General features: G+C 39.3%; 2 long non-coding RNA genes across 4 annotated transcripts in view; one reads left to right on the top strand and one right to left on the bottom strand.

Annotated features, from left to right (window-relative positions):
* LOC143668436 (uncharacterized) overlaps positions 1-9,808 on the bottom strand; it is a 39,635-nt gene extending 29,827 nt beyond the window's left edge. The window contains exon 1 of the long non-coding RNA XR_013168442.1: positions 9,682-9,808. This is a non-coding gene — a long non-coding RNA (uncharacterized LOC143668436). The remainder of the gene's footprint in view (positions 1-9,681) is intronic.
* The window catches only part of LOC143668419 (uncharacterized), a 190,682-nt gene that overhangs the window by 64,246 nt on the left and 113,632 nt on the right, over positions 1-12,804 (top strand). The gene's annotated exons all lie outside the window — the stretch shown is intronic.

A 12,804-nucleotide genomic window follows, 5' to 3' on the forward strand; every position in this document is an offset into this window, starting at 1 on the left:
ATTCCTTTCTGCATCACCAAAGGCCTGGGCTGAGCTGCGAGTGCTGAGATGAGGTTTGCTGAGCTGCTTGGCTGTGCAACATTGCCCTCTCTCATTTAAGCACCATCCAATTAAGTGAAATGTCACTCATTGCAGCAGACACACCTCCTAGCCGACTACAGATGTAATCAGCAACAGACGATGTTCACGTACCATTGGCTCATGTCCACAGCAACAGAACGAGGTGCCTTCACCTGGCCAACTTGACAACTGAATCTAACTACCCCCCCCCCCCCCCGCCGGAGGGTGTCAGGCTGTGGGACTGGCATTCACACCTGTGGTCTTCAGGCCCCCATGGGGGAAAGGAAGTGGCACTAAGGCTTAAACAGTTCTCTTGCTCCTGTTGGATGTCAGACTGGCACACTCCACATCTCCCCCTCCTCCCTGGAGAAGGCCCCCCCATCAGTCCTCTCTCCCAAAATCCCAAACTGATCAAGTGGAGTCCGTACAAACGAAAAGTTCATCTATTATCTTCCTAGTTCATCACAGGCACTCCCAGCTATGAAGCCCAAGGGAACATCATCCCAAGCCAGCTGCAGGGTAGGTGGGGCTGTGACCGAGCAACATTCACCCCCTTCTTTCTGTCCCACTGTCTCGGTACCTCACCCAGGGTCTCCCTGTGCAGGGCAGCAGACCCTCCAGGGTCACTCCCACCGGACCTGCCGCCCCAGTCATTTTTCTATCCTGTCTCTCGTTGGTGCATGGGGCCACCTAGGGGCTTTCTTCCTTGCAACAAGATTATAATAAAATTTGGACATATGTTCATACTACACTGCCTTGAGGCTTTTGTTTGTTTATTTATTTATTACCATTATTTTGCACCCCACTACTTTTCCATTCTTCAGGTTTCTTAACATGAGACACATCTGAACTAGGTGAGGAGAAATGTTTATTTTAAATGAATTGTGAAGCCATAATATTATATTAAATTGGACAGGAAATTTCAGTGATTGAAATGAGACCATTCTTGCCAATAAGAAACGCTAAAAGAAAGTTCTAATGGTGTATGTACCTAAGAGGTAAAGAAAGTACTCGTTATTGGGAGACATTGAAGAGGAAAGGGAGAAAGAATGAAGTAACTTTGGGGTTGTACCTTACTAAACCAGCTCATTAATAGTTAATTACTCGGATAATCCTTATTATATAACTATAAACTCATACTAAAGCAGTTTATTATTTTTGATCCAAGAGCATGACTCTTGTTGTATTAGTTTTTAGAATTACATGTCAGTGTATAATTCTAGATTTATTCGCTGAATTATCTGTGACAGAGTCTTAGGATAATACACTAAATGCAGAAAGTCCTGTTATTTGGATAATAGTACAAGTGATGCAAAATTCTTGAGATTATTTGAAAGTAAAAGCTATTTGGCAACAATTAGACATTCAGCTTCCAAGCACGTCATTATTTTTTACTATTCATTGAGTGTCTCTGTAGAAATGTTGTATTCCTCCATATTGTCAGAATGTCTCACCATATTCAAATAGGTTTGTGGGTGTGTGTGAGAAATTAAACAGAAGCATTGTTTTCAAAACTTATGTTTACATTTTACCCCCGTTTTGGTTTGCTAAAGCTGCCAGAATGCAATATATCACAAATGAGTTGACTTTTACAATGGGGATTTATTAGGTTACAAATTTACAGTGCTAAGGCCATGAGCATGTCCAATTTAAGGCATCAAGAGGAACTTACCTTCTCTGAGGAAAGGCTGCTGGCATCCAGGACACTTCTGTCCCACGGGAAGGCACATGGTCAGCATCTGCAAGTCCTTGGGTTTCATTGCTTTCAGCTTCTGCTTCCAGGGGCTTCCTCTCTGAGCATCTGTGGGTCCTCTCTTCACATCTCTGGGGCATTTCTATCTAAGCTTTCTAGCTCTGTGTTTCTGCCATTTATCCTCCCGCAAAGGGTCCAGTAAAGGATGAAGATCCCCCTTGACTTGGGTGGGTCACATTCTCATTGAAACAACCTGACCAGAAGGTCCCACCCAATAACAGGTCATCCCCACAGGGATGGATTAACAGAACATGTCTTTTCTGGGGTTTGTAGCAGCTCCAAAACAGCACACCCCCTAAACTTCATTAATTTCTATACCAATGGTCTTATACACAAAGGGAAAAAAAGTCCTGTTTCTGAGCTTCAGCTGTTAGAATACTTTGCCCATCACCTCAAGGGTAATTACTGCCACATTCCACAAGCCTGTCAATATTATAAAATATTTAGCTTCTGATTTTATTTCTCTGGTATTTTGTACATAAATGTTTGTATCTTTATGCTGATTTTTATGTTTTACATTACATTTTTACTTAAAATCCTTCTTTATTCCAATGTGAATTCTGCCTTTTATTATACAGGTAATGGCTGTCTGATTTTCCTTTTCTTGCCATTTACATGATGTTTTTGTTCAGCTCTTTATTTTTAACCTTTTAAAAAAATCGCTTTGTCTTAGGCATATTTTTTATAACAGCCTAATTAAAAGTAAGTCTTTGCTTCTTGTTTTTCTATTCATCATGCCATGTATTATGAAATATTTTCTTTATTTATCTTCCAGTACTCCAATTTGAACTTTAATTCTAACTCAGTCTGAAGGTTATTGCATTTTAATAGCAGCATTCAGCCTATCTGAAATTATTTTCCTAACTGATATACATATATATAAGTTGCAAAACAACATTTTCCTTTTGCAAACTCCTGGGTTTTGTTTCCATACTCTAGATTTTTAGTTCTAAGCTATTAAATTTTAGTTTATACTGTCTTTGCTTCCTAGAATACTTACTTATCACTTAGACATTGCTTCTAGTCATACTATCTTCATCTACATAAATTTAATCAAATTGTTAGAAGATGACCATTTTACTAGTTCCTCTTCTATTTCCATATTCTCTTAGTTCAGTATTATCTGAATTCATTTTTATTTGATGGGAGTACCTCCTAAAGCAAACTCCCTATAACAATGTGGGCTGTGTACTCAATAAATTTTGGATATCAAAATTTTGGACATCAAAGTTGTATTTTTTCTTGCCCTATTATATTTATGATACCTTCATAGATGGGTATCAGATTCCTTAATCACGTCCCTTTACTCTCATTGCTTTCTCCCTTCTGTTCAGGAAGGCATTGTTGATCCATGGTGCCAGGGCCAGACATCCGTAGGAGTCATGCCCCACATTGTCAGGGAGATTTCTCACCCCTGAATGGTTTGTACCATGTAGGGAGTGGGCAGTGATTTTCCTTGCAGAGTTGTGCTTAGAGAGAGAGAGAGAGAGAGAGAGGCCAATCTGAGCCACAAAGAGGTTTCCTGGAAGCAACTTTCAGGCCTTGTTTTAAGAAGTCTTAGCTTCTCTCCTATAGAAATAAGTTTCATAAGGTCAAGCCTTAAAATCCAGAGCTTGGTCTATTTTCTTGGAAGGCCCCAAGGGTTGGGAGATGTGCTCATTTGAAGCTTTTATGAACCCCAGAAAAGTCATATCCTCTAATTCTTATGTCTATTTTTTAGGGCAAAGTGGGCTCATTTTAATGAAAAGACCATAAAACAGAGTGGTCTAGAAAGCGAGTTTATTTCTCTCTCACCTAACAGTCTGAGATGAGTGTTCTAGACCAATGGGCAACTCTACTCAATGAAGTATGTTCTTTCTATCATGTAATTGATCACTATGATCAAAGCTGAATTGCCATGGGTTGTTCCCATGGGAACAGGGAAGATCATGGGGTATATTCACGGTTTTAAACTGGCCTGGAAGTGACACACATCACCCCTACTTACATTCCATCGATAAGAACTTAGCCAAGTGGCAACATCTGCTGCAAAGAAGGGATGAAATAAAATTCCTGGCTAGGTATCCTTGTTCTATCTACAACTCTATGTCTGTGGAAGAAGGGGAGAATGGACTTTGGTGGACAATTAGTAGCTTTAATCACAGTATTCAAGTTTTTCTATAAATGAATCCAATAGTTAGTCTGTTATTTTATTGATTGTATCAGTCACTCCAGCAAAGAGTTGAGAGGGAGAGAAGGTTAATAGCACCCCATGTTCTCCGAACATTGGATACTTTCTTATTAATGACTGTAGAAAACTGCTCCTGGGACAGCACCTTATTTTTGCACCCATTAGCACCCTATGGTGGTATCTTGGATTGCTAAAGCTGCTGAAATATCAGCAATGGGTTGGTTTTTACAATGGGGTTTATCAGTTTACAAATGTACAATTCTAAGGCCATGAAAATGTTCAAATTAAGGCATCAAGAGGAACCTATCTTGCCTGAGGAAAGGCTGCTGGCATGTGGATTTCCTCTGTCACATAAGAAGGCACATGGTGATGTCTGCTAGGCCTCCTAGCCCAGGTCTCGTTGCTTTCAGCTTCCAGCTTCAGTGGCTGTCTCAGTTTCCGTAGGTGTGCCCTTGTCTCTCAGCTTCCCTGGGGCCTCTCTTAAATTTATTTCTTTTAAAGGGCTCCAGTCAGGGGATCAAGACCCAACCTGGTGCAGCCTTAACAGAAATAACCTAATCAAAGGTCCCACCTAAAATAGTTCTGCACCTGCAGGAATGGATTAAAAGAGAATGAGGTGCTAATCATTTTTCATAAAATGGAGAATTTTACAATTCTCCATCTCAGTTTCCATTAGAGATAAATGTACAATAGTTGCTTCTAGGAAGAAATGTTGCTATCATTGACATCTCTTTCTTTTTTGATAGCTAGGTATGTCCCTTAAATAGCCACTTTTCTTATTACTCTTTTTCCTCAGAATACATTTTCAAAAAAATTTTTAAATCTTGGGAGTATATTTGAAGCTATAATGTTTCCCTGAATATTTTGTGAACATTTTAAAACCAACCTGTGCATGTCACAATATTATGTTCTGAATTTACGCCTATTGTTTGTACTTATTTTTATTCACAAAGAATAAAATGCTTAGAGAAATAAGTTTAACAAAATATGTTTAAAATCGCTACACTGGAAGCAATAAAGCATTGCTGAGGGAGGAGGGAACTTTCTGGGGTAATAAAAATATTCTGCATCTCATTCGGGTAGGTGGTTTATGTGGGTGTGTACATTTGTCAAAGCTCAATAAATATTTGCATGTGGCTATAGTTTAATTACTTCTTAATAAGGTAGATTTCTAAGAGTCAGTGGAAGGACGTTGAAAACAGATGGTATATGGGATAAAGTACACTCTGTATAAAATAGGATCTAGTGTCATCAGTAACGTTGTAATATGCTTCCACATACTGAATGTAACAAAGGCATTCTGCCAAAACTAAATGTCAGCAGGCAGGGGGATGGGAAAGGGGTATGGATTCTGGGTAGAAGAAAGGGAAATGTCTTCAGATAGAGTATGGTGGCGAAGGCATGTCTGTACAATTAGGCTGGAGTGTATGATGTCTGAATAAAACTGTTTAAAAATGAACAGAGAGACGAGAGAGAATGTGGAGCGATGCACCTACTCACTGTCAGTAGGGCAATGAGAGGGGCAGCCCCTCAGAGGGCAGTGTGGAAGTTCCACTGGAGGCTAGGGGTGGGGCTCCCATATGATCCTGAAACCTCATTGCTCAGTGTATACCTGAAGGAACTGAGTGTGGGGACATGAATGGACATTTGCACACTGGTGCTTATGGCAGTGCCCATGATTCACAATGGATGGAGGTGGCCTAACGGTACAACAATTGAGGAATGGAAGGGGGAACTTTGGTGTATACATACAATGGACTACTGAGTGGCCACAAGAAGGAATGAATTTGTGATGTATGCAACTAGATGAATGAATCTTAAGAGCCGTATGTTGAATGAAATGTGGGAGCAAAAAGACAAATGTTCTCATCCCTTAATCATGTGGACTAACCATAGTATAAGAATTTGGTGAACTAAAGTTGAGAACATGGGTTATCAGGCTGGTGCTTACTGTAAAGGCTCCTAGATTGTAAGCTCTAACAGTAGCCACAAATATTCAGGAGATGTAACTGTTAATTCTAAATTCTGAGATACTGAGCCGTTTGTATATAACCTGGTCTTTCCCAGAAACTTCGGGTATTTATGTGACACCTGAAACTCAGAGTTAGAGCTCTGAAGCTTTGAAAGTCAGCATTATCCCATGCAGGAACTGTTTAAAAAGTTGAAAAAGGGATCAGACTTCAACTAGAGATATGAATGAAGCTGATCTGGATAGGATTAAGGTATATGAGAAGACTGGGTAAAGGATGATATCATCCATGTTTTAAAACTTCAACTTCTGTGTGAGACTAAAGGGAGAGATGTTTATTTGGTCCAAAATTTATATTCTGAGTGGTGCATTTCCTAATTTAACTTGTATGGTCAGTTTAGTTAATACCGTAAGTATGAGGAATCTTGAATAAGGCATGAGATTTTGTTGGTTTGTCCAGGTTAGTGTGATGCCCTGATAAATCCCCAAGTGATTTGGACAATGAATAAAGAAATATATGCAAAGTCCCCTTGGGGGAATGGGAGAAAGACAGCAGTATTCAACTTGTCCATTTGGAGAATTTCTGATAGGGACAACCAAGTCAATCTGCTGAGCCCTCGATCTTGGGGGTTGCCCCTATGAAACTTATTCCTGCAAAGGATAGGCTAAGCTTACTTAAAATTAGGCATAAGAGTCACCCCCGGAGAACCTCTTTTGCTGCTCAGATGTGGCCTCTCTTTTGAAGCCGATATGGCAAGTGAACTCAGCGCCCTCCCCCCTCTACATGGGACATGACGCCCAAGGGTGTAAACCTCCCTGACAATGTGGGACAGAAATCCCAGGATGAGATGAGACCTGGCATCAAGGGATGGTGAAAACCTTCTTGACCAAAAGGGGCAAGAGAAAAATGAGACAAAATAAAGTTTCAGTGACTGAGAGATTTAAAACAGAGTCATGAATTTATCCTGGAGGTTATTCTTATGCATTATATAGATATCCCCTTTTTAGTTTATGATATATGCGAGTGGCTGGAGGGAAGAACCTGAAACTGAAGAGCTGTGTTCCAGTAGCCTTGCTTCTTGAAGATGATTGTATAATGAAATAGCCTTTACAATGTTATTGTGTGATTGTGAAAACCTTGTGTCTGATGCTCCTTTCAGCTAGGATATGGACAGATGAGTATAAAATATGGATTAAAAAAATTAATAACAGGGGGAAAAAAGGTTAAAATAAATTGTGCAGATGGAAATACAAGTGGTCAATGAGAGGGAGGACTGAGGGGTATGAGTTTCTTTCTTTGTTATTTCTTTTTTTGGAGCGATGAAAATGTCCAAAAAAAGATCATGGTGATAAATGCACAACTATGTGATAATACTGTGAGCCATTGATTGCACACCATGCATAAAGAATGTTTGTATTTTTAAAACATTTGTATGTTGTTTTTTCATTAAAGATATTTTTAAAAAATACGAAAAAACAATTAGAATAAGAAAAAAAAAGAAGAGACAGTGGAAATCTTTCCCTCAGTTCTGCATGTGTAGGTCCGCATCCAGCTGTGCGGCGGTGAGCATGCGACCTCTCTCCAGAGCATGTCCATCACATGGGAAAAGGGCTGGGAGAGGGAGGACAAGTTGGAACCTGTGACATCTCTGCCTCTGTCTGTCACAGCATGGAAACATAACACGTTCAGGAATCCATGGCTGTGCCTTGCTTCCATTTTCCAAATCGCACACAGTCCTCTGCCCCAGAACCTCGAGGGGATTCTGGGAAATCAGGCTCCAGATTAGCCAATTTAGCACAGTACAAACCACATCAGTTAATATGAACCATGCAATTCTGTTTTTTTAGAAGTAAGAAAAACCTAAGCCTAACAGTTTCACTCACTAAAGCTTAAGAAAATTAGAAAAAAAAAAAAAAAAAAAACAACTAAATTCACAACAGTTTTCGAAGGGGTAATTTTTCACTTTATATTGTTAGTTGTCAAATTAACTTCTCATTCGCACGTATGAAATTTATTCATAAAGAACTCTGCTACATTGAACAGCAGGGTTTTTCTAAAGCCTTTTTGCATTCACTACTCAGTTTTCTTCTTTTTCGTTTTACTTCCTTAGTGTTTACCATCCAGCTATTATTTATGTGTGTCATGTAAATACATAATTATGCACCAGGTTTGCATCTCACTGAATAACCCTCTTTCAGTAGGAGGGGATATTTATAAGCACAGCTGCTGTTATTGTGTTACTTGCAGCCCTCCCACCTAGCAATGAAGAATAAATATATAGAAAGGCACATCTCTCTTCATTCTCTTTCTGGAGCTGCACGATTTATTTGTAACCAGAAGCACCATTTTGGACCAGGTTTAGATGTTGGGTGTGACTTCTTTTAGGCAACAAATGAACTACTCTGACATATGTGACCAATTTGCTGATAAGCATAGTGTTTATAGGATGGGCCTGAGACTTTCATTCTTTCTAAACTGTTTTCCTTTTCAACATTCTTGTTCTACCACTAACATAGCAAATTTCTCATTTTATGGAAAACTTTAAAAGATGGAGATTATTTTTTTTACTCCCTTATCCAGTTAGTCACTGAATTCCATGTTTATTTCTCTCTTTATTTAACATTTACTGACATCTACCAGGTGTCAGGAAAGACAATGGACTAAGAGAGTAGGAGGGAAAAGATGAATGTCACCCTGCCAAAGCCCCTCCTTTCCAAACACTCCCATGACCTCCGTGTCCAGCAGAGGTTCCCAATACTAACTAAAACCTTTAACTTTGTTGCACACATCTTAAGGCAGCATTTCCCTCCCCTGTCCCCAGCTTATCAGGCAAACCAGCATGCCATAAATTTACTTCCCACTACTCCCATCAAAATACAAAATACCTCACATCTGCCAGGCTCTCCTTCAGTGCACCAAGTTCCAAGACTGTGCTTTTGCTTTTCTAACATCTGTGGTGCTTTCTTCCCTTTTCTTTGTATCCTCTTCTACCCATGCTACAAAATCCTATTCTGACTGCTCCTTATTATGTATGTGAGTTTTCAATCAGTAAGCATTGCATATTGATATAATTATATCAATTTGTTTTTATCACTCTTTGTTCCATGAGTGTATTTTTTCCTAATTAAATTACTAATTAAAATTTACCTAATTTTTATTCTGTACAGCTTATGGCAGGTCATTTAATTCATGGGCAACTGCAATGTAGAGATTAAAAGCTTGAATTCTGAAACCTCATGCTAGATTTAAATCACAGCTGCTTACTGTGTGATCTTGGGCTAGTTATTTAATTTCTCTGTGCTTCTGTGCCTTCATCTGAGAACTGCTGATAATAAAATTACCCCTTTAGTACGGTTGATGTGAATATTAAATGAGTAGAATACTGGGAAAGTGCTTAAAAAGGTTCCTGAAACATAGGAAGATGCCAAGTAAATATTAACTATTATTATTCATACTGAGTAAATATTTGTAAATTGCAAACAGAGATGCACATATGTTGTAATTAATAAAACACTAAACAAGAACAAAAGAATATATAAAACCTGTAAGTGATGACAATGGAAAAGCTAATGATTCTACATATAGAGAAAACATATAAAATTCAGATTTCTCCTTTTGCCACAGCCACCTGGAAAACTTCCAATTCTGATCAAATATAATTCTCCTTTGACCTTATGATTGCACCTGTGCAGATGAACTTATTGGAGAAAACACACAACTACACTAACCGGTCTCAGTGTAAAATCATGGCACTGATCTTTAGTAGACCCTTGGCGCTCCGTGGTTCCAGCTCTGCCTTGTCCATCCACTCTTCCATTGTCCTGGATCAACTCTTCATGCCTGCTTGTCCATCCACTCTTCCATTGTCCTGGATCAACTCTTCATGCCTGCTTGTCCATCCACTCTTCCATTGTCCTGGATCAACTCTTCATGCCTGCTTGTCCATCCACTCTTCCATTGTCCTGGATCAACTATTCATGCCTGCTCCTATGTCCTCAATCATTAATCAGTTTCAGTTCCATATTCATGCTCAGCTAAAGACCTAGTTTCCTATTTTAGCAAACAGAAAAGAATTTCCACAAGTTCTCACCAATACAGGCATACCTCAGAGATGTTGTGCGTTTGGCTCCAGACTACTGCAATGAAGAAACATTATAAGAAAGTGAGTGATAGGATTTTTTTTTTTTGGTTTTCCAATGCATATACAAATTATATTTACACTGCAATGAGCAATAGCATTATGTCTACTAAAAATAATGTGCATATCTTAATTTAAAAATACTTTTTTTTTTTGCTAAAAATTGCTAACCTTTGTCTGAAGCTTCATTGAGTTATGTTAATCTTTTTGCTGGCAGAGGGTCTTGCCTCGATGTTAATAGCTGCTAACTGATCAGGGTGGTGGTTGCTGAAGATTGGGGTGGCTGAAGCAATTTCTTAAAATAAGACAACTGTGAGGTTTGTCCCATAATTGACTCTTCGTTTCATGAAACATTTCCCTGTAGCAAGTAATGCTGTTTGATAGCAATTAACCCACAGTCAAAGTTCTTTCAAAGTTGGAGTCAATCCTTGAGAATATTTAGAATATTGCATCTATTTAAGAATTCCATTTCTTAAAGTCAGTCCTCTCAAATCTTGATGTGGCTTTATCAGCATCTTAAATATTCTTAAGTAGATGTGATGTTCTAAATCCTTTGTTGCTATTTCAACAATGTTCATAGCATCTTCACTAGGAGTAAGTACCATCTCAAGGAGCTACTGTCTTTGGTCATCTGTATGAAGCAATTCCTCATTTGTTTAAGTTGTATCATGAGATTGTAGCAATTCAGTCACATCTTCAAACTCCACTTCTAATTCTTGTTCTCCTGCTATCTCCACATCTACAATTGTTTTCTCCACTGAAGTCTTGAACCCTTCTCTTGAGAGTTCGAACCAACATCTTACAAACTCCTGTTCATGTCGATATTTTCACCTCCTCCCGTGGATCACACATATTCTTAATGGCATCTAGAGGGGTGAATCCTTTCCATAAGGTTTTCAGTTTAATTTGCCCAGGTCCCTCAGAGAATCACTCTCCATGGTAGACATAGGCTTAAGAAATTAGATAGTGAGACTTGGATGTCAAATGACTCCATACTGTGTGAGCTACAGAATGGACATTGCATTAGCAGCGTGAGAACAACATTCACCATGTTCACCTCATTGTGCATCTCCATCAGAGCTCTTGGGTGGTCAGCTACAGTCATTTTTTGAAGGAAATCTTCCTTTCTGAAGAACTCAGCATTGCCTAGGAGACTAGTCACTTTCAGAGCTTAGTGCTGCTGGTACACTTCCACTTTCCACATCTCATACAGCTATCTCTGTGGCCAAGTCTTGATTGGAACCGTAAAGGGAAGAGAATCTCAGAAGCATAGTTCCAGCTTGGCTAATTGGAGTTATTCAAAATGACCAAATCCTTTATATATTGACAATTCCTGATTTTCTATTGTACTGGTTAGCATTTTTTCTAGAGAAACAGAATCAATGGGAAATATTCATAAATATAAAATTTATAAAAGTGTCTCATGTAACCTTGGGAACGTGGAATCCAAAATCCGTAGGGCAGGCTTTTAAGCTGATGATTCTGATGGAGGGTCTGGATGAACTCCACAGGGGAGGCACCAAAACAGGAAGCCAAAACAGGAAGAGCGCCTGTCTCTTCTGAATCCTCCTTAAAAGGCTTCCAGTGATTAGATTAAGCATCACTCATTAAAGAAGACACTTCCCTTGACTGATTACAAATGGAATTAGCTGTTGATGTAGCTGATGTGATTATGATTTAATTCTATGAAATATCCTCATAGCAACAGACAGGCCAGTACTTGCCCAACCACACAAACAGGTACCACCACCTGGCCAAGTTGACACATGAACCTGACCATGACCTCTATCGGTAGCCAGCTTTGGCACTTCCGCTCAGATATCTAGGAAATATCTTGAACTTAAATGTTTCCAGGGCAATTACTTGCATCTTAGCAAATCCTACTTCACCTTTCCAGTTGCTTGGGTAACTGAAATAATCTGTGCCTCCTCTCTCCTACCCACAATTTATCCATCTCTAGATTCAGTTCTACCCTCAAAATAGAGGTAAATTGGTATCCAACTTCTCTCTGAGGAACTGAGAATTTGGATATATCATATCTTTTGTCATCCAAACTATCAATGCTTGATATTTCAATGTAAGAACTAAATGAAATACCAGAATAGGGCCCATAAGTACACTCATAACCTGTTTTTACTACATCCATAAAAGGTACTACCACCCTCCTCCTCAATATTGCCCTTTGACTTGTCTCCTGTGCTGGTTTGAAAGGGTGCATGGACCCTAGAAAAGCCATGTTTTAATCCTAATCCCATTTTGTAAAGGCAGCCACCTCTTCTTATCCCTATTCAGTACTATATGTTTGAATCTGTAATTTGATCATTTCCCTGGAGATGTGACTCAATCAAGACTGGTTGTTAAGCTGGATTAGGTGGAGATGTGTCTCCACCCATTCAGGTGGGTCTCAATTAGTTTATTGGAATCCTATAAAAGAGAACGACAAGAGAGGAAGCCAGGAGATTCCGAGAAAGCAGAGAATGCTGCAGCACCATGAAACAGAGTCCACTAGCAAATGACCTTTGAAGATGAAGAAGGGAAACATCTCCCAGGGAGTTTCATGAAACAGGAAGCCAGGAGAGAAAGCTAGCAGATGATGCCGTGTTTGCCATGTGCCCTTCCAGTGGAGAGAGAAGCCCTGACTGTGTTCGCCATGTGCCTTCTCACTTGAGAGAGATAAACCCTGAACTTCATTGGCCTCCTTGAACCAAGATAT

The sequence above is a fragment of the Tamandua tetradactyla genome, chromosome 24 (assembly GCF_023851605.1).
Source record: "Tamandua tetradactyla isolate mTamTet1 chromosome 24, mTamTet1.pri, whole genome shotgun sequence".
NCBI lineage: Eukaryota > Metazoa > Chordata > Mammalia > Pilosa > Myrmecophagidae > Tamandua > Tamandua tetradactyla.